Source organism: Lathyrus oleraceus, chromosome 5 (genome assembly GCF_024323335.1).
Source record: "Lathyrus oleraceus cultivar Zhongwan6 chromosome 5, CAAS_Psat_ZW6_1.0, whole genome shotgun sequence".
Classification (NCBI taxonomy): domain Eukaryota; kingdom Viridiplantae; phylum Streptophyta; class Magnoliopsida; order Fabales; family Fabaceae; genus Lathyrus; species Lathyrus oleraceus.
In genome coordinates this window covers 426,265,601-426,289,762 of record NC_066583.1, presented here as the reverse complement: position 1 = coordinate 426,289,762, position 24,162 = coordinate 426,265,601, and positions in this window count along the sequence as shown.

The following is a 24,162-nucleotide window of genomic DNA, read 5'->3' as shown; positions in this document are numbered from 1 at the left end:
GGGACATTCACCAAAATCTTTAAATACTTTCCTCTTCCATATTTTGAATTAAAATTATTTTTTAGATTACTTTTGGTATTTTTCATGAATTAAATGTTTTTGTTCATATTTTTAATTGTTTTAAAATACTTCTGACTTTCTAAAAATTGTGAAATTTTTTGTCTAAGGTCCTTTGACCTTGTTTGACCTAGGATAAACCCTTTGGCCATTTATTTGATGTTTTGAAGGGATTTGAGGTTTTGTCCAAATTAAAATGCATTTTAATTCATTTTTAATGTGATTTTTAATTGATTAAATGTTTAAAAATTATGTTGAGCCATTTTTAGGGTCTTGTGATGTTTGATTTTCTGTTTGGGCCTTGGTCATGGTTTATTTGACTTTTGTTTAATCAAAACCATTGGATTTAGGGGATTGATGAAATGTACATTTCATCTCCTAAAATGAATGGATGGTATTGATCAAATGGAATTCCTCTCATGATCAATTTGTGTTTCTATTTCCCCTTCCCTCTTCATCTTCATCCCTATTCTTCCCCATTCCCTCATTTGACCAATGAAATCTCTAATGTCTAATGCTAATTAATTCATCAATGACCTTGTGTCAGATGAATCAATACAAGTCTGACTAAGATAGGTCACTCCCATTTTCTTTTAGTGTGTGGTATGTTTTAGGAGTTTGGTTCTTTGTACCAAATCTTTAACATGCATTAACACCTATATTTTTATTGCCCGACCTCAGATAGTTGTGACTTCTACATAAGGTCAATTACGATTGCTTAACATAGAGCTAAATTTGATTAAGTATGCATAACATTCTAGTAAGTGAGATTGTAAGTCTCCAATTCTTCATGGTCTTGTGTGGAAACTTGACCTTTTTTCCTTTCATGAGAGTTAGTGGCATACTTGTTGAACTATCCAAGTTGGAGCCCTTCTCATGGAAGATGTCTTGGTTTAAGGATTCATACTTGTGAATGAATGGTTTATTGTTCTCCAAAGAATGACTTAATCAATTAAAACTCAACACTAATATTTGACTAACAATTAACTAACTCTTATTCATTATGCTTTTACTTTCAAGTCATTTACTTTATGCAATTTAAATTTCAGTCATTTATCATTCATCTGTCATTTACATTTCATATAACTTGTTTATGTTTCAGTCCTTTTCACTTTGCTCATTTGAGGCATATCTTATTTTTATTTTTATTTTATTTTCTGAATTTTCATTTAATCCCTTTATTTTATTTTATTTATAGAAATTTCATTTTTAATCCAAAAAATATGGGACATTCACCAAAATCTTTAAATACTTTCCTCTTCCATATTTTGAATTAAAATTATTTTTTAGATTACTTTTGGTATTTTTCATGAATTAAATGTTTTTGTTCATATTTTTAATTGTTTTAAAATACTTCTGACTTTCTAAAAATTGTGAAATTTTTTGTCTAAGGTCCTTTGACCTTGTTTGACCTAGGATAAACCCTTTGGCCATTTATTTGATGTTTTGAAGGGATTTGAGGTTTTGTCCAAATTAAAATGCATTTTAATTCATTTTTAATGTGATTTTTAATTGATTAAATGTTTAAAAATTATGTTGAGCCATTTTTAGGGTCTTGTGATGTTTGATTTTCTGTTTGGGCCTTGGTCATGGTTTATTTGACTTTTGTTTAATCAAAACCATTGGATTTAGGGGATTGATGAAATGTACATTTCATCTCCTAAAATGAATGGATGGTATTGATCAAATGGAATTCCTCTCATGATCAATTTGTGTTTCTATTTCCCCTTCCCTCTTCATCTTCATCCCTATTCTTCCCCATTCCCTCATTTGACCAATGAAATCTCTAATGTCTAATGCTAATTAATTCATCAATGACCTTGTGTCAGATGAATCAATACAAGTCTGACTAAGATAGGTCACTCCCATTTTCTTTTAGTGTGTGGTATGTTTTAGGAGTTTGGTTCTTTGTACCAAATCTTTAACATGCATTAACACCTATATTTTTATTGCCCGACCTCAGATAGTTGTGACTTCTACATAAGGTCAATTACGATTGCTTAACATAGAGCTAAATTTGATTAAGTATGCATAACATTCTAGTAAGTGAGATTGTAAGTCTCCAATTCTTCATGGTCTTGTGTGGAAACTTGACCTTTTTTCCTTTCATGAGAGTTAGTGGCATACTTGTTGAACTATCCAAGTTGGAGCCCTTCTCATGGAAGATGTCTTGGTTTAAGGATTCATACTTGTGAATGAATGGTTTATTGTTCTCCAAAGAATGACTTAATCAATTAAAACTCAACACTAATATTTGACTAACAATTAACTAACTCTTATTCATTATGCTTTTACTTTCAAGTCATTTACTTTATGCAATTTAAATTTCAGTCATTTATCATTCATCTGTCATTTACATTTCATATAACTTGTTTATGTTTCAGTCCTTTTCACTTTGCTCATTTGAGGCATATCTTATTTTTATTTTTATTTTATTTTCTGAATTTTCATTTAATCCCTTTATTTTATTTTATTTATAGAAATTTCATTTTTAATCCAAAAAATATGGGACATTCACCAAAATCTTTAAATACTTTCCTCTTCCATATTTTGAATTAAAATTATTTTTTAGATTACTTTTGGTATTTTTCATGAATTAAATGTTTTTGTTCATATTTTTAATTGTTTTAAAATACTTCTGACTTTCTAAAAATTGTGAAATTTTTTGTCTAAGGTCCTTTGACCTTGTTTGACCTAGGATAAACCCTTTGGCCATTTATTTGATGTTTTGAAGGGATTTGAGGTTTTGTCCAAATTAAAATGCATTTTAATTCATTTTTAATGTGATTTTTAATTGATTAAATGTTTAAAAATTATGTTGAGCCATTTTTAGGGTCTTGTGATGTTTGATTTTCTGTTTGGGCCTTGGTCATGGTTTATTTGACTTTTGTTTAATCAAAACCATTGGATTTAGGGGATTGATGAAATGTACATTTCATCTCCTAAAATGAATGGATGGTATTGATCAAATGGAATTCCTCTCATGATCAATTTGTGTTTCTATTTCCCCTTCCCTCTTCATCTTCATCCCTATTCTTCCCCATTCCCTCATTTGACCAATGAAATCTCTAATGTCTAATGCTAATTAATTCATCAATGACCTTGTGTCAGATGAATCAATACAAGTCTGACTAAGATAGGTCACTCCCATTTTCTTTTAGTGTGTGGTATGTTTTAGGAGTTTGGTTCTTTGTACCAAATCTTTAACATGCATTAACACCTATATTTTTATTGCCCGACCTCAGATAGTTGTGACTTCTACATAAGGTCAATTACGATTGCTTAACATAGAGCTAAATTTGATTAAGTATGCATAACATTCTAGTAAGTGAGATTGTAAGTCTCCAATTCTTCATGGTCTTGTGTGGAAACTTGACCTTTTTTCCTTTCATGAGAGTTAGTGGCATACTTGTTGAACTATCCAAGTTGGAGCCCTTCTCATGGAAGATGTCTTGGTTTAAGGATTCATACTTGTGAATGAATGGTTTATTGTTCTCCAAAGAATGACTTAATCAATTAAAACTCAACACTAATATTTGACTAACAATTAACTAACTCTTATTCATTATGCTTTTACTTTCAAGTCATTTACTTTATGCAATTTAAATTTCAGTCATTTATCATTCATCTGTCATTTACATTTCATATAACTTGTTTATGTTTCAGTCCTTTTCACTTTGCTCATTTGAGGCATATCTTATTTTTATTTTTATTTTATTTTCTGAATTTTCATTTAATCCCTTTATTTTATTTTATTTATAGAAATTTCATTTTTAATCCAAAAAATATGGGACATTCACCAAAATCTTTAAATACTTTCCTCTTCCATATTTTGAATTAAAATTATTTTTTAGATTACTTTTGGTATTTTTCATGAATTAAATGTTTTTGTTCATATTTTTAATTGTTTTAAAATACTTCTGACTTTCTAAAAATTGTGAAATTTTTTGTCTAAGGTCCTTTGACCTTGTTTGACCTAGGATAAACCCTTTGGCCATTTATTTGATGTTTTGAAGGGATTTGAGGTTTTGTCCAAATTAAAATGCATTTTAATTCATTTTTAATGTGATTTTTAATTGATTAAATGTTTAAAAATTATGTTGAGCCATTTTTAGGGTCTTGTGATGTTTGATTTTCTGTTTGGGCCTTGGTCATGGTTTATTTGACTTTTGTTTAATCAAAACCATTGGATTTAGGGGATTGATGAAATGTACATTTCATCTCCTAAAATGAATGGATGGTATTGATCAAATGGAATTCCTCTCATGATCAATTTGTGTTTCTATTTCCCCTTCCCTCTTCATCTTCATCCCTATTCTTCCCCATTCCCTCATTTGACCAATGAAATCTCTAATGTCTAATGCTAATTAATTCATCAATGACCTTGTGTCAGATGAATCAATACAAGTCTGACTAAGATAGGTCACTCCCATTTTCTTTTAGTGTGTGGTATGTTTTAGGAGTTTGGTTCTTTGTACCAAATCTTTAACATGCATTAACACCTATATTTTTATTGCCCGACCTCAGATAGTTGTGACTTCTACATAAGGTCAATTACGATTGCTTAACATAGAGCTAAATTTGATTAAGTATGCATAACATTCTAGTAAGTGAGATTGTAAGTCTCCAATTCTTCATGGTCTTGTGTGGAAACTTGACCTTTTTTCCTTTCATGAGAGTTAGTGGCATACTTGTTGAACTATCCAAGTTGGAGCCCTTCTCATGGAAGATGTCTTGGTTTAAGGATTCATACTTGTGAATGAATGGTTTATTGTTCTCCAAAGAATGACTTAATCAATTAAAACTCAACACTAATATTTGACTAACAATTAACTAACTCTTATTCATTATGCTTTTACTTTCAAGTCATTTACTTTATGCAATTTAAATTTCAGTCATTTATCATTCATCTGTCATTTACATTTCATATAACTTGTTTATGTTTCAGTCCTTTTCACTTTGCTCATTTGAGGCATATCTTATTTTTATTTTTATTTTATTTTCTGAATTTTCATTTAATCCCTTTATTTTATTTTATTTATAGAAATTTCATTTTTAATCCAAAAAATATGGGACATTCACCAAAATCTTTAAATACTTTCCTCTTCCATATTTTGAATTAAAATTATTTTTTAGATTACTTTTGGTATTTTTCATGAATTAAATGTTTTTGTTCATATTTTTAATTGTTTTAAAATACTTCTGACTTTCTAAAAATTGTGAAATTTTTTGTCTAAGGTCCTTTGACCTTGTTTGACCTAGGATAAACCCTTTGGCCATTTATTTGATGTTTTGAAGGGATTTGAGGTTTTGTCCAAATTAAAATGCATTTTAATTCATTTTTAATGTGATTTTTAATTGATTAAATGTTTAAAAATTATGTTGAGCCATTTTTAGGGTCTTGTGATGTTTGATTTTCTGTTTGGGCCTTGGTCATGGTTTATTTGACTTTTGTTTAATCAAAACCATTGGATTTAGGGGATTGATGAAATGTACATTTCATCTCCTAAAATGAATGGATGGTATTGATCAAATGGAATTCCTCTCATGATCAATTTGTGTTTCTATTTCCCCTTCCCTCTTCATCTTCATCCCTATTCTTCCCCATTCCCTCATTTGACCAATGAAATCTCTAATGTCTAATGCTAATTAATTCATCAATGACCTTGTGTCAGATGAATCAATACAAGTCTGACTAAGATAGGTCACTCCCATTTTCTTTTAGTGTGTGGTATGTTTTAGGAGTTTGGTTCTTTGTACCAAATCTTTAACATGCATTAACACCTATATTTTTATTGCCCGACCTCAGATAGTTGTGACTTCTACATAAGGTCAATTACGATTGCTTAACATAGAGCTAAATTTGATTAAGTATGCATAACATTCTAGTAAGTGAGATTGTAAGTCTCCAATTCTTCATGGTCTTGTGTGGAAACTTGACCTTTTTTCCTTTCATGAGAGTTAGTGGCATACTTGTTGAACTATCCAAGTTGGAGCCCTTCTCATGGAAGATGTCTTGGTTTAAGGATTCATACTTGTGAATGAATGGTTTATTGTTCTCCAAAGAATGACTTAATCAATTAAAACTCAACACTAATATTTGACTAACAATTAACTAACTCTTATTCATTATGCTTTTACTTTCAAGTCATTTACTTTATGCAATTTAAATTTCAGTCATTTATCATTCATCTGTCATTTACATTTCATATAACTTGTTTATGTTTCAGTCCTTTTCACTTTGCTCATTTGAGGCATATCTTATTTTTATTTTTATTTTATTTTCTGAATTTTCATTTAATCCCTTTATTTTATTTTATTTATAGAAATTTCATTTTTAATCCAAAAAATATGGGACATTCACCAAAATCTTTAAATACTTTCCTCTTCCATATTTTGAATTAAAATTATTTTTTAGATTACTTTTGGTATTTTTCATGAATTAAATGTTTTTGTTCATATTTTTAATTGTTTTAAAATACTTCTGACTTTCTAAAAATTGTGAAATTTTTTGTCTAAGGTCCTTTGACCTTGTTTGACCTAGGATAAACCCTTTGGCCATTTATTTGATGTTTTGAAGGGATTTGAGGTTTTGTCCAAATTAAAATGCATTTTAATTCATTTTTAATGTGATTTTTAATTGATTAAATGTTTAAAAATTATGTTGAGCCATTTTTAGGGTCTTGTGATGTTTGATTTTCTGTTTGGGCCTTGGTCATGGTTGATTTGACTTTTGTTTAATCAAAACCATTGGATTTAGGGGATTGATGAAATGTACATTTCATCTCCTAAAATGAATGGATGGTATTGATCAAATGGAATTCCTCTCATGATCAATTTGTGTTTCTATTTCCCCTTCCCTCTTCATCTTCATCCCTATTCTTCCCCATTCCCTCATTTGACCAATGAAATCTCTAATGTCTAATGCTAATTAATTCATCAATGACCTTGTGTCAGATGAATCAATACAAGTCTGACTAAGATAGGTCACTCCCATTTTCTTTTAGTGTGTGGTATGTTTTAGGAGTTTGGTTCTTTGTACCAAATCTTTAACATGCATTAACACCTATATTTTTATTGCCCGACCTCAGATAGTTGTGACTTCTACATAAGGTCAATTACGATTGCTTAACATAGAGCTAAATTTGATTAAGTATGCATAACATTCTAGTAAGTGAGATTGTAAGTCTCCAATTCTTCATGGTCTTGTGTGGAAACTTGACCTTTTTTCCTTTCATGAGAGTTAGTGGCATACTTGTTGAACTATCCAAGTTGGAGCCCTTCTCATGGAAGATGTCTTGGTTTAAGGATTCATACTTGTGAATGAATGGTTTATTGTTCTCCAAAGAATGACTTAATCAATTAAAACTCAACACTAATATTTGACTAACAATTAACTAACTCTTATTCATTATGCTTTTACTTTCAAGTCATTTACTTTATGCAATTTAAATTTCAGTCATTTATCATTCATCTGTCATTTACATTTCATATAACTTGTTTATGTTTCAGTCCTTTTCACTTTGCTCATTTGAGGCATATCTTATTTTTATTTTTATTTTATTTTCTGAATTTTCATTTAATCCCTTTATTTTATTTTATTTATAGAAATTTCATTTTTAATCCAAAAAATATGGGACATTCACCAAAATCTTTAAATACTTTCCTCTTCCATATTTTGAATTAAAATTATTTTTTAGATTACTTTTGGTATTTTTCATGAATTAAATGTTTTTGTTCATATTTTTAATTGTTTTAAAATACTTCTGACTTTCTAAAAATTGTGAAATTTTTTGTCTAAGGTCCTTTGACCTTGTTTGACCTAGGATAAACCCTTTGGCCATTTATTTGATGTTTTGAAGGGATTTGAGGTTTTGTCCAAATTAAAATGCATTTTAATTCATTTTTAATGTGATTTTTAATTGATTAAATGTTTAAAAATTATGTTGAGCCATTTTTAGGGTCTTGTGATGTTTGATTTTCTGTTTGGGCCTTGGTCATGGTTTATTTGACTTTTGTTTAATCAAAACCATTGGATTTAGGGGATTGATGAAATGTACATTTCATCTCCTAAAATGAATGGATGGTATTGATCAAATGGAATTCCTCTCATGATCAATTTGTGTTTCTATTTCCCCTTCCCTCTTCATCTTCATCCCTATTCTTCCCCATTCCCTCATTTGACCAATGAAATCTCTAATGTCTAATGCTAATTAATTCATCAATGACCTTGTGTCAGATGAATCAATACAAGTCTGACTAAGATAGGTCACTCCCATTTTCTTTTAGTGTGTGGTATGTTTTAGGAGTTTGGTTCTTTGTACCAAATCTTTAACATGCATTAACACCTATATTTTTATTGCCCGACCTCAGATAGTTGTGACTTCTACATAAGGTCAATTACGATTGCTTAACATAGAGCTAAATTTGATTAAGTATGCATAACATTCTAGTAAGTGAGATTGTAAGTCTCCAATTCTTCATGGTCTTGTGTGGAAACTTGACCTTTTTTCCTTTCATGAGAGTTAGTGGCATACTTGTTGAACTATCCAAGTTGGAGCCCTTCTCATGGAAGATGTCTTGGTTTAAGGATTCATACTTGTGAATGAATGGTTTATTGTTCTCCAAAGAATGACTTAATCAATTAAAACTCAACACTAATATTTGACTAACAATTAACTAACTCTTATTCATTATGCTTTTACTTTCAAGTCATTTACTTTATGCAATTTAAATTTCAGTCATTTATCATTCATCTGTCATTTACATTTCATATAACTTGTTTATGTTTCAGTCCTTTTCACTTTGCTCATTTGAGGCATATCTTATTTTTATTTTTATTTTATTTTCTGAATTTTCATTTAATCCCTTTATTTTATTTTATTTATAGAAATTTCATTTTTAATCCAAAAAATATGGGACATTCACCAAAATCTTTAAATACTTTCCTCTTCCATATTTTGAATTAAAATTATTTTTTAGATTACTTTTGGTATTTTTCATGAATTAAATGTTTTTGTTCATATTTTTAATTGTTTTAAAATACTTCTGACTTTCTAAAAATTGTGAAATTTTTTGTCTAAGGTCCTTTGACCTTGTTTGACCTAGGATAAACCCTTTGGCCATTTATTTGATGTTTTGAAGGGATTTGAGGTTTTGTCCAAATTAAAATGCATTTTAATTCATTTTTAATGTGATTTTTAATTGATTAAATGTTTAAAAATTATGTTGAGCCATTTTTAGGGTCTTGTGATGTTTGATTTTCTGTTTGGGCCTTGGTCATGGTTGATTTGACTTTTGTTTAATCAAAACCATTGGATTTAGGGGATTGATGAAATGTACATTTCATCTCCTAAAATGAATGGATGGTATTGATCAAATGGAATTCCTCTCATGATCAATTTGTGTTTCTATTTCCCCTTCCCTCTTCATCTTCATCCCTATTCTTCCCCATTCCCTCATTTGACCAATGAAATCTCTAATGTCTAATGCTAATTAATTCATCAATGACCTTGTGTCAGATGAATCAATACAAGTCTGACTAAGATAGGTCACTCCCATTTTCTTTTAGTGTGTGGTATGTTTTAGGAGTTTGGTTCTTTGTACCAAATCTTTAACATGCATTAACACCTATATTTTTATTGCCCGACCTCAGATAGTTGTGACTTCTACATAAGGTCAATTACGATTGCTTAACATAGAGCTAAATTTGATTAAGTATGCATAACATTCTAGTAAGTGAGATTGTAAGTCTCCAATTCTTCATGGTCTTGTGTGGAAACTTGACCTTTTTTCCTTTCATGAGAGTTAGTGGCATACTTGTTGAACTATCCAAGTTGGAGCCCTTCTCATGGAAGATGTCTTGGTTTAAGGATTCATACTTGTGAATGAATGGTTTATTGTTCTCCAAAGAATGACTTAATCAATTAAAACTCAACACTAATATTTGACTAACAATTAACTAACTCTTATTCATTATGCTTTTACTTTCAAGTCATTTACTTTATGCAATTTAAATTTCAGTCATTTATCATTCATCTGTCATTTACATTTCATATAACTTGTTTATGTTTCAGTCCTTTTCACTTTGCTCATTTGAGGCATATCTTATTTTTATTTTTATTTTATTTTCTGAATTTTCATTTAATCCCTTTATTTTATTTTATTTATAGAAATTTCATTTTTAATCCAAAAAATATGGGACATTCACCAAAATCTTTAAATACTTTCCTCTTCCATATTTTGAATTAAAATTATTTTTTAGATTACTTTTGGTATTTTTCATGAATTAAATGTTTTTGTTCATATTTTTAATTGTTTTAAAATACTTCTGACTTTCTAAAAATTGTGAAATTTTTTGTCTAAGGTCCTTTGACCTTGTTTGACCTAGGATAAACCCTTTGGCCATTTATTTGATGTTTTGAAGGGATTTGAGGTTTTGTCCAAATTAAAATGCATTTTAATTCATTTTTAATGTGATTTTTAATTGATTAAATGTTTAAAAATTATGTTGAGCCATTTTTAGGGTCTTGTGATGTTTGATTTTCTGTTTGGGCCTTGGTCATGGTTTATTTGACTTTTGTTTAATCAAAACCATTGGATTTAGGGGATTGATGAAATGTACATTTCATCTCCTAAAATGAATGGATGGTATTGATCAAATGGAATTCCTCTCATGATCAATTTGTGTTTCTATTTCCCCTTCCCTCTTCATCTTCATCCCTATTCTTCCCCATTCCCTCATTTGACCAATGAAATCTCTAATGTCTAATGCTAATTAATTCATCAATGACCTTGTGTCAGATGAATCAATACAAGTCTGACTAAGATAGGTCACTCCCATTTTCTTTTAGTGTGTGGTATGTTTTAGGAGTTTGGTTCTTTGTACCAAATCTTTAACATGCATTAACACCTATATTTTTATTGCCCGACCTCAGATAGTTGTGACTTCTACATAAGGTCAATTACGATTGCTTAACATAGAGCTAAATTTGATTAAGTATGCATAACATTCTAGTAAGTGAGATTGTAAGTCTCCAATTCTTCATGGTCTTGTGTGGAAACTTGACCTTTTTTCCTTTCATGAGAGTTAGTGGCATACTTGTTGAACTATCCAAGTTGGAGCCCTTCTCATGGAAGATGTCTTGGTTTAAGGATTCATACTTGTGAATGAATGGTTTATTGTTCTCCAAAGAATGACTTAATCAATTAAAACTCAACACTAATATTTGACTAACAATTAACTAACTCTTATTCATTATGCTTTTACTTTCAAGTCATTTACTTTATGCAATTTAAATTTCAGTCATTTATCATTCATCTGTCATTTACATTTCATATAACTTGTTTATGTTTCAGTCCTTTTCACTTTGCTCATTTGAGGCATATCTTATTTTTATTTTTATTTTATTTTCTGAATTTTCATTTAATCCCTTTATTTTATTTTATTTATAGAAATTTCATTTTTAATCCAAAAAATATGGGACATTCACCAAAATCTTTAAATACTTTCCTCTTCCATATTTTGAATTAAAATTATTTTTTAGATTACTTTTGGTATTTTTCATGAATTAAATGTTTTTGTTCATATTTTTAATTGTTTTAAAATACTTCTGACTTTCTAAAAATTGTGAAATTTTTTGTCTAAGGTCCTTTGACCTTGTTTGACCTAGGATAAACCCTTTGGCCATTTATTTGATGTTTTGAAGGGATTTGAGGTTTTGTCCAAATTAAAATGCATTTTAATTCATTTTTAATGTGATTTTTAATTGATTAAATGTTTAAAAATTATGTTGAGCCATTTTTAGGGTCTTGTGATGTTTGATTTTCTGTTTGGGCCTTGGTCATGGTTTATTTGACTTTTGTTTAATCAAAACCATTGGATTTAGGGGATTGATGAAATGTACATTTCATCTCCTAAAATGAATGGATGGTATTGATCAAATGGAATTCCTCTCATGATCAATTTGTGTTTCTATTTCCCCTTCCCTCTTCATCTTCATCCCTATTCTTCCCCATTCCCTCATTTGACCAATGAAATCTCTAATGTCTAATGCTAATTAATTCATCAATGACCTTGTGTCAGATGAATCAATACAAGTCTGACTAAGATAGGTCACTCCCATTTTCTTTTAGTGTGTGGTATGTTTTAGGAGTTTGGTTCTTTGTACCAAATCTTTAACATGCATTAACACCTATATTTTTATTGCCCGACCTCAGATAGTTGTGACTTCTACATAAGGTCAATTACGATTGCTTAACATAGAGCTAAATTTGATTAAGTATGCATAACATTCTAGTAAGTGAGATTGTAAGTCTCCAATTCTTCATGGTCTGGTGTGGAAACTTGACCTTTTTTCCTTTCATGAGAGTTAGTGGCATACTTGTTGAACTATCCAAGTTGGAGCCCTTCTCATGGAAGATGTCTTGGTTTAAGGATTCATACTTGTGAATGAATGGTTTATTGTTCTCCAAAGAATGACTTAATCAATTAAAACTCAACACTAATATTTGACTAACAATTAACTAACTCTTATTCATTATGCTTTTACTTTCAAGTCATTTACTTTATGCAATTTAAATTTCAGTCATTTATCATTCATCTGTCATTTACATTTCATATAACTTGTTTATGTTTCAGTCCTTTTCACTTTGCTCATTTGAGGCATATCTTATTTTTATTTTTATTTTATTTTCTGAATTTTCATTTAATCCCTTTATTTTATTTTATTTATAGAAATTTCATTTTTAATCCAAAAAATATGGGACATTCACCAAAATCTTTAAATACTTTCCTCTTCCATATTTTGAATTAAAATTATTTTTTAGATTACTTTTGGTATTTTTCATGAATTAAATGTTTTTGTTCATATTTTTAATTGTTTTAAAATACTTCTGACTTTCTAAAAATTGTGAAATTTTTTGTCTAAGGTCCTTTGACCTTGTTTGACCTAGGATAAACCCTTTGGCCATTTATTTGATGTTTTGAAGGGATTTGAGGTTTTGTCCAAATTAAAATGCATTTTAATTCATTTTTAATGTGATTTTTAATTGATTAAATGTTTAAAAATTATGTTGAGCCATTTTTAGGGTCTTGTGATGTTTGATTTTCTGTTTGGGCCTTGGTCATGGTTTATTTGACTTTTGTTTAATCAAAACCATTGGATTTAGGGGATTGATGAAATGTACATTTCATCTCCTAAAATGAATGGATGGTATTGATCAAATGGAATTCCTCTCATGATCAATTTGTGTTTCTATTTCCCCTTCCCTCTTCATCTTCATCCCTATTCTTCCCCATTCCCTCATTTGACCAATGAAATCTCTAATGTCTAATGCTAATTAATTCATCAATGACCTTGTGTCAGATGAATCAATACAAGTCTGACTAAGATAGGTCACTCCCATTTTCTTTTAGTGTGTGGTATGTTTTAGGAGTTTGGTTCTTTGTACCAAATCTTTAACATGCATTAACACCTATATTTTTATTGCCCGACCTCAGATAGTTGTGACTTCTACATAAGGTCAATTACGATTGCTTAACATAGAGCTAAATTTGATTAAGTATGCATAACATTCTAGTAAGTGAGATTGTAAGTCTCCAATTCTTCATGGTCTTGTGTGGAAACTTGACCTTTTTTCCTTTCATGAGAGTTAGTGGCATACTTGTTGAACTATCCAAGTTGGAGCCCTTCTCATGGAAGATGTCTTGGTTTAAGGATTCATACTTGTGAATGAATGGTTTATTGTTCTCCAAAGAATGACTTAATCAATTAAAACTCAACACTAATATTTGACTAACAATTAACTAACTCTTATTCATTATGCTTTTACTTTCAAGTCATTTACTTTATGCAATTTAAATTTCAGTCATTTATCATTCATCTGTCATTTACATTTCATATAACTTGTTTATGTTTCAGTCCTTTTCACTTTGCTCATTTGAGGCATATCTTATTTTTATTTTTATTTTATTTTCTGAATTTTCATTTAATCCCTTTATTTTATTTTATTTATAGAAATTTCATTTTTAATCCAAAAAATATGGGACATTCACCAAAATCTTTAAATACTTTCCTCTTCCATATTTTGAATTAAAATTATTTTTTAGATTACTTTTGGTATTTTTCATGAATTAAATGTTTTTGTTCATATTTTTAATTGTTTTAAAATACTTCTGACTTTCTAAAAATTGTGAAATTTTTTGTCTAAGGTCCTTTGACCTTGTTTGACCTAGGATAAACCCTTTGGCCATTTATTTGATGTTTTGAAGGGATTTGAGGTTTTGTCCAAATTAAAATGCATTTTAATTCATTTTTAATGTGATTTTTAATTGATTAAATGTTTAAAAATTATGTTGAGCCATTTTTAGGGTCTTGTGATGTTTGATTTTCTGTTTGGGCCTTGGTCATGGTTTATTTGACTTTTGTTTAATCAAAACCATTGGATTTAGGGGATTGATGAAATGTACATTTCATCTCCTAAAATGAATGGATGGTATTGATCAAATGGAATTCCTCTCATGATCAATTTGTGTTTCTATTTCCCCTTCCCTCTTCATCTTCATCCCTATTCTTCCCCATTCCCTCATTTGACCAATGAAATCTCTAATGTCTAATGCTAATTAATTCATCAATGACCTTGTGTCAGATGAATCAATACAAGTCTGACTAAGATAGGTCACTCCCATTTTCTTTTAGTGTGTGGTATGTTTTAGGAGTTTGGTTCTTTGTACCAAATCTTTAACATGCATTAACACCTATATTTTTATTGCCCGACCTCAGATAGTTGTGACTTCTACATAAGGTCAATTACGATTGCTTAACATAGAGCTAAATTTGATTAAGTATGCATAACATTCTAGTAAGTGAGATTGTAAGTCTCCAATTCTTCATGGTCTGGTGTGGAAACTTGACCTTTTTTCCTTTCATGAGAGTTAGTGGCATACTTGTTGAACTATCCAAGTTGGAGCCCTTCTCATGGAAGATGTCTTGGTTTAAGGATTCATACTTGTGAATGAATGGTTTATTGTTCTCCAAAGAATGACTTAATCAATTAAAACTCAACACTAATATTTGACTAACAATTAACTAACTCTTATTCATTATGCTTTTACTTTCAAGTCATTTACTTTATGCAATTTAAATTTCAGTCATTTATCATTCATCTGTCATTTACATTTCATATAACTTGTTTATGTTTCAGTCCTTTTCACTTTGCTCATTTGAGGCATATCTTATTTTTATTTTTATTTTATTTTCTGAATTTTCATTTAATCCCTTTATTTTATTTTATTTATAGAAATTTCATTTTTAATCCAAAAAATATGGGACATTCACCAAAATCTTTAAATACTTTCCTCTTCCATATTTTGAATTAAAATTATTTTTTAGATTACTTTTGGTATTTTTCATGAATTAAATGTTTTTGTTCATATTTTTAATTGTTTTAAAATACTTCTGACTTTCTAAAAATTGTGAAATTTTTTGTCTAAGGTCCTTTGACCTTGTTTGACCTAGGATAAACCCTTTGAGCAATGCAAAATGAAAAAGAAAGAATTGAAAATGAGATATAGAACAAACACGGTGAAAAGAAAAATGACATTGACTCTGAACCCAAACCACTTGTTTTTATTTTTGTTTTTATTTACCACACCGTAACCCAAGCCCCATTACAACCCAAAAGACATCAAAATGTGTGTGTCGTGTGTAGTTGATACGAAAGGAGAAACTATTCAAAGTTATGAGTTGATATTGAATATTCTGAACTATGAGTGTAACACTTTAACCCAGAGAGACTTGTTGAGAGTGTGATATAAGCTGACAGGTGAAGCGGTACGTCAATGTGAAAGTGCGGCAGAAAACTCATTAGGAAAAGCAAGGCCTATGAAAGGGAGAGTGAATGCGTTGGTGAAAGATCTCAGCAGTATTGTGGTAAGAATTCAATTTTTGGGAAGTGACACACTTTTTCGTGTAGAACATTACTTGAGGACAAGCAATGAGATAAGTTTGGGGTTGTGATTGATCACCATTTTCACTATGTTTTCGTTACTTATTCGATAAGAAACCAAGGATTCTTGAACACTTTGTGCGCATTATGGTACATTTGAAGTTAATTTTCATTTCTGTAAGTTATTTGAGCATTTTATAAATTTTTAGTTTATTTTGTGTTTTTGGGATTTTATGCTTTGGTTGTCTGTGTTTATGCCATCCAGGTCCATGTAGAAGAGCCAACAGACTCAATGCGAGAAAGTGGAAAGTTTTGGCGTTTGAGGAAATAAGATTTTCTAGTTCAGGAGTCCTGACACGGCCACCTGTTCACCTGACACGGGCAGTGTCAGGAGGAAGATAAAGAAAGAACAAGCAATGCCTAAGACAGAAGACTGAACGACCCGTGTCAGGTCACCTGGGGCGTGTTAGATAGAAAGTGGCAAGGCAGAGAGCTGACGCGGCCACCCGTGTCAGCCCAAACGCAAATTCTTCCAATCATTGGGCTTTTTACCCAAGCTTAAGCTGCAAAGATGTTTTGGATATTTCCAACCTTTGCCAAAGGAATTTTGACTATATTAGGAGAATTTCTACAAGAGAAAAGGACACTTTGGAACAAGGAGAACACACAGAATTATCAGATGATCGAGAATTACAAAGATTAATGAATTCAGAGAGCAGAAGATTTTCATGAGCGAACGCGATTGAAGATCCAAGTCATCCAATTACTTATAATGTGTATATTTTATCTTGAATCTGTTTTGAACAATATGAGTAGCTAAACCCCCCAATGCTAGGGGGGTCCCTGATTTAGATATGTAATGACTTTGAGTTTACGACTGCATTTATAATATTTTTTTATGGTCATCTTTTGATGTGCTTAATGTTTTCTCTTTCGGACCAATCGAGATTGTTGTATGGTTATCAATTAGGTTGGATCGCCATTGGTAAGGTTTTCATAAGATTACTCTAAAGTAGATATCACCTAGGACTAGGGATACCTTGTATGAATCAGAGCAATCTTGATATAACAAGGCTTAATTTCATCGATAATTTCCTATGGACATAGAAATTAGGGTAGAATGATTGAAGGTTTTCTCACCAAGGACTTGGGAGAAAATACCCTTCAGAACTGGTAGTAATTGATATTTTTTGATGCAATAGTGACTCGGAGTTGTTACAGGGACAAATTATACACCTTCCCTGGCATTGTTCCTCTTTGTTGATTCTAAGAGTTGGCAGCAATTTTGGTAAAACAAAGAGTGTTCACAAGATGTTATGTGTGATGTCTTAACATGAGATATCTTATGTACCTGCTGGAGTTCAAGAACATGTGCATGCAGGATTATTTCAGAATGCCATATACAATGCCATGGCTTCTGATATTGGATGTACCTGCTGGAGCTTAAATGAAAGACATGTTCATGCAGGATTATTTCAGATGACATGCACAAGATCATGACATCTGATATGGTTGTACCTGCTGGAAGTTATAAAAGGAATCATTGGATTATGCAGGATTTTTCCAGGATGTCAGACCCGATGTCATGACATCCTGTACACAAAACATTCAGTATGAATGTCTGGTGTTTTGTGATTGCACAATTAATGGCAATCTTTGGATGATTGAAGATATGATTAGCTGGCGCATTCAATCATGGATTACAACTAGATTTACTTATTTTCTAAGGAGATCTATACAGTTGTTATAAAAAGATTTGATTGGAAAATAGATTTAGGGTTTTCAAGATGTCCAAGTCCAGCTGAGAGCTTCTATAAAAGGGACTTAGAAAACCTGTTTGGACACACAACCAAGACTGGGCGAAATACATAGTGACAGCTAGGGTTTATGTCTGTTTAGTCGTAAGACTTGTAGGTCATTCAAGTCATCCATTGATGATTGAATTGGACTGATTTGTGGTTGTAATTTGTCACTCTAAAGCTGTTAACCAAGAGTGTGTGTCTTCTTGATCAAAGTTGTGAAGCAAGATCAAGAATGTGTCTTCTTGATTGAAACTGTGAAGTAAAATCAAGAGTGTGTAATTGAAAAGCATTTTCTTTTCTCAAGGGATTGTTGTTTAAAATCACTGGTGTGTGATTGTAAGGGAAGTGAGTGGATTCTCATATCTAAGAGTGCTTAGGTAGAAATTGCACGGGTAGAGATTAGGTGAGAAAGAATGTAACTTGTTGAAGTGTACGGAGAGTGTTTGAACTAATTCTATTTTAGTGAATTTCCTTCCTGGCTTGGTAGCCCCCAGACGTAGGTGAGTTGCACCGAACTGGGTTAACAATTGCTTGTGTGATTTGCTTTATCATTCTGTTTATTTATCCATTGTGTGTTAGCAGATATCAGTGTCATGACATTACCTTCGACATCTTATATCTGATACCAGAATTTCAATTGGTATCAGAGCAGGCATCCTGCTCTGGTTCTGGGTGAGATCTAGGGGCAATACTTTTTGGTACAATGGAGAGAGATAGAGGATATGTTCATAGGCCACCAATTTTGGATGGTTCTAACTATGACTATTGGAAACCTCAAATGGTAGCATTTCTAAAATCCCTTGATAATAAGGCTTGGAAAGCTGTGCTAACAGGATGGGTGCATCCTGTCATTACTAAAGAAGGAGAAGCCACCACTGAGAAGAAGCCTGAAGAACAATGGTCCAAGGAGGAGGATGATCTTGCTCTTGGAAACTCTAAAGCCTTGAATGCAATATTCAATGGGGTAGACAAGAATATTTTCAGGCTGGTAAATAACTGTGAAGTGGCCAAAGATGCTTGGGACATTCTCAAGACCACTCATGAAGGCACCTCTAGGGTAAAGATGTCTAGACTTCAGCAGCTCACCTCCAACTTTGAAAACCTAAGGATGAAAGAAGATGAAAACATCCATGAATTTCATATGAGTATCCTTGAGATTGCTAATGCTTCAGGAGCCCTGGGAGAGAAGATGGCAGATGAAAAATTGGTAAGAAAAATACTCAGGTCACTCCCTAAGAGATTTGCAATGAAGGTGACTGCCATAGAAGAGTCTCAAGACATCACCAACATGAGGGTAGATGAGCTAATTGGTTCCCTCCAAACCTTTGAGATGGGATTGAATGATGGAACTGAAAAGAAAACCAAGAGCATTGCCTTCATATCCAACACAGAAGAGGAAAACAATCAAGATATGGATAAAGAATGGGCCAATGAAGTTGCAATGCTGGGGAGACAGTTTAACAGATTGTTAAAGAAAATGGATGTAAGATCCAAGGCAAATGTCAAGAAAATCTCATCTGACATCAGCAATGGAAGAAGAGGAAGGTCAGAGGAGAAGCCCAAAGAAGGAAAAGAAGTAAAGTGCTATGAATGTGATGGGCATGGACACATTAGAACAGAATGTGGAACCTACCTCAAGAAGTAGAAGATGAGTCTTGCTGCCACCTGGTCAGATGAGAGTGATACAGAGGAGGCTGCAAATCTTGTGACTGCTTTGACAGGAAGATGGGGATCTGATGAAGACTCAAGTGATGGTGAAGTAACCTTTGAGGAATTGGCCTCTACCTACAGAGAGTTGTGTCATAAAAGTGTACAGCTGAGCAAGCAGGTTTTAAACCAGAAGAAAGAAATAACTCAACTTGAAAATGAGAAGGTAGAATACTTGGAAACCATCTCCAAATTGAAAACAGAAGTTGTGGCTCTGAAGGTCAAGCTAGGTGGAAGTCAACAAGTTGAGAGCCAGAAGGTAGTACAACTGGAGAATGAAAAGGCAGAACATGTAGAGACCATCTTTAAGCTAAAAACTGAAGTCATGCTCTTAAACTCAAAACTAGAAGAGACAACCAAGTATGTAAGGATGCTAAACAATGGATCTGACTCCTTAGACAAGATTCTCCAAACTGGACTAATCTCAGGAGCCAAATCTGGAATAGGGTACCATAAATCTAAGACTGAAAGTAGTTACACTGGTTGCAAACCTCAAGCTAAACCTAAATGCAGCAATATTAAGAGCAGTCCTAAGATGTCACATCATCAGAAGAGAAAACAACAGAAAGGCAAACACCAAAGATGGAGATGTCATTACTGTGGGAAATTTGGACACTCAAGGCCCTTCTGCTATAAGCTGTATGGTTACCCTACCCCTGTTTATCAACAGACTCACTATCAACCCAGACCCAAACAGCACAGGCCTATCAACAAGAAGCAATGGGTTCCTAAGACTAATGTTACAAGTCTAATAGCTCACAAAGAATAGTGATATTTTGATAGTGGATGCTCTAGACACATGACTGGAAACTCAGACTTGATAACTAATCTTCACCCTCATGACTTAAGCTATGTAACCTTTGGTGATGGAGCAAAAGGTGAAATAAAGGGGATAAGCAAGCTTGAGTGTCCTGGAGCTCCTAAACTTGACAATATTCTACTGGTCAAGGGCTTGACTTCAAATCTAATAAGCATCAGTCAGCTAGGGGATCAAGGTCTGAATATCATCTTCACTAAAACTGAATATCTGATTGTTAACAAAGACAGTGAAGTAATTATGTAAGGAATCAGGACTAAAAACAACGGTTACATGTGGAGCTCTCAAATGGATGGCCCCTCTAAGATGAGTACAGTTGCGAGAAGAATCTTCAAGGAAAATGGAAAATGTCAGACAAGGATGTTACACTAGAAGCTAAGACCTAACCTCAAGGAGGAGAAGGTCATGATGGCCCAAACACCTGAAAAAAGGGAACATATGACTGGTGGTATGCAGTCTGAAGTTAGTGAGAGCTTTGTTGGAACTGAGACACAAGGGACTATGTGTGCAAAGAAAATTGAGATATCAGATGAAAGCAATAATTCTCAACCAGGTTGGATGAAACTATTGATAATTATATACAATGTCACACTCGATGCTATGACATTGTATTATGACAACCTGTATGGTACACCTATGTCCAAAGATCATATTCAGCACAGCTGGACCAAGTACATTGTTTGCTTTCATCACTCATTTAGAAGATATGTGGAAAACAAACTCATAGTTCTACAGCATGAAATGCAACTAACTAACAAGATTGCAAGGGATTTATATGATGGCCAACTGAAATATGAAAGAGGGAAATTAGGGTCTTGGTTTCTTGAGAGAATATGGAAATTAATGTGGAGTGGAAAAGGTAACAAAAATATTGTCTGCCCAATGAAAAGAAAAGGCCACATTAATAATGAATCATCTCCTAGTATTGGAAATAGTGTCTATTTCATTTGCACGCTCTGCCTGAACACAATTCTTTCCATCTTCATCAAACTACTCAGAGAACCTCTGCTAGGGCAAAGAAATTTTTCTCAAAAGTTCAACAACATGTCTCAACATCCATCAACATCTAGCTCAAAACCCTTTCATACAAGAACTTCCTCCATGGAATTTTTAGATGAAGATTTGATGGACGTGACTCCTCTGCATATGATACCAGGTGACGTCCCAGGCTCCCCTTCTATGGCTGGAGCTAAGCAAGGTAACATTCCTGAAAAATCTCCTGATAAAGAGGACATGCACTTTACTGATCGCACCATAAGAAACATAGTTACTAGGATACTGAATGAAGAGCATGGAGTCAAGGATATTTTTACCCCTCTGTCCAGAAGGGACCCCTCTCCTGAGGTGGAAACCCAAGCTGAGAAAGATGATGACTCATCTAAAACAGAAAAGGAAGTAGATGCTGAGGGACTATGTTCTCTTGGAAAAAAATTACCTAGCATGTCCCCTGATACTGCTCAGGATATTAAGGAAGAAAGGTCTGAGGAAGAAGATGACACGTTGGTCAATCTTGTGAAAACAAGTGTAGCTAATAAACTGAGAAAAAGGAAGAGTATGGCTGAGATAAGGATAGCTATGAGAGAGAAAAAGGTTGCTGGTATAGGTCTCTCCAAGTCTTAGAGTAAAGTAGAGGTCAGGAAGAGGAAAGAAAGTGAGAGTTCTGAATCTGGTGAGGATGTCGAATACGATGTCTCAGACATCCCCCCTGTTAAAAGGAAGTCTATAAAGAAGTCTCCAAACAAAGTGGTTGTTGTTCATCTTGACAATATCTCTTTTCACGTAGAAGATGGTGCTGCCAAATGGAAGTTTGTGACTCAAAGAAGGGTAGCAGTTGAAAGAGAATTGGGAAAAGAGGCAAGTGAAGTAAAGGAAGTCATGGAGTTAATTAAGGCAGCTGGTCTTATGAAAACTGTGACTGCTCTGCCTCAGTGTTATGAGGGGTTGGTTAAAGAATTCAATGTGAACATCCCTGAGGAGATTTATGAAAGAAGCAGCAGGGAGGTCTGCAAAGTTTTTGTAAGGGGTAAGTGTGTGAAACTTTCACCTACCATCATCAATAAGTTCCTAGGGAGAGGAACTGATGGAGGAGTAGATCTAGAGACCACAGACAATGAGGTCTGTAGAATTATTACAGCTGACCAAGTTAAGGAATGGCCTAGTAGGAAACACCTATCAGCCAGTAAGCTCACTGTTAAATATGCCATTCTGCACAAGATTGGTTCAGCAAATTGGGTACCTACTAATCATGTCTCTACCATCTCCATTATTCTTGGAAGAATCATTCATGCAGTTGGAACCAAGATAAACTATGATTTTGGCAAATTTATATTTGATCAAACCATCAGACATGCTTCTACAAATGCTGTGAAGTTACCTATTGCCTTCCCTTCCATTATGTGTGGCATTATCCTGAGCCAACAACTAGGCATACTCAAATCAAATGACATGCCAAGCAGAAGAAAAAACCCCTCTATCCATTCATTATAAGCTGCTTGAGGGAAGTCATATAAATGATGTTGTTATGACATCTGTTAGAAGAGAGCCTGCATCTCAAGGAAGCCTAATTGATCAATTGAAAGATACCTGCAAGGAATTAGAGAAGGGTATGAAGGTGGCCAAGGCAAGAAAAGAAGCTTTGGAAGCTCTTATTTATAGCATGGAAAAGGAGGAGATAGAGAAGGCTGGTAAGGATTCATATGGAAAAGCACAATCCAGTGGCAACTCTGGAAGCTCTGAGGGTTTTGAAGATGAAGATGAAGGTGAAGGTGATACTTCTTCTTCTGATTAATGGTTCCTTCCTGAATTGAAGACTGGGAGGTGTGCTGGAAAGTTTGGTGGAAGCTGGGTTGCTGTCTGGAAGGCTGTTGTCTTTATTGTTTTTTTTGTATTTTTTGGCAGTCCTTATTGATGCCTGTTATGTAATATTTAGGGCTCTTAATGAGTTCCTTGAATTTGTTCATTATCTCAGCTATCAGTTGTGTATAATGATGGTGTGTACTTCCTGAATATTTTGTTTTAACATGCTTAATGTTATAACATCTGATCTAACATTCTCTGCTAGGCTAATAGACATTTATTTTGTCTAATTGATCACCTTTGGTCAATTTTGACTGAAAAGGGGGAGAAGTGCTTGATATGGAAGCTGATGTGTGGAAGTTGTATGTGGCTGGACAGAAGGACAACTATTATTGAAAGAAGTGCACAGGTGCTAAAACAGAATGGTGTTCTGTTTATAGATGTTTACAGATGTCAAAGAGGATGTCTGATATGGTGCACAGGTGTTGATATTGAAGCAGATGTCAGTATGATATTTTGGCTGTTACAAGTGATGTGGTTACAGTAGCTGTTATTTTCATGGGAGTTGTTTGTTGTGTGCACAGATTTAGGGGGAGAAGGAGTACCCTTGTGCATTTGTGTGTCTTACTAGTTGCATCCATAACTAGTAATTCTGTTTGTTGCACAGATTGAGGGGGAGGAGAAGTACCCTTGTGCATGTGTGTATTACTAGTAGCCATGGCTAGTAATTGTTTTGCTTCTGTTGCTGATTAAACTACTGTTAAGTTGTTTAACTGCTGATAGTTTACCTTGTGGACAAAAAGGACAGATATATGTTTTAGCCAAAATTTACCAAAGGGGGAGTTTGTTGATTCTAAGAGTTGGCAGCAATTTTGGTAAAACAAAGAGTGTTCATAAGATGTTATGTGTGATGTCTTAACATGAGATATCTTATGTACCTGCTGGAGTTCAAGAACATGTGCATGCAGGATTGTTTCAGAATGCCACATACAATGCCATGGCTTCTGATATTGGATGTACCTGTTGTAGCTTAAA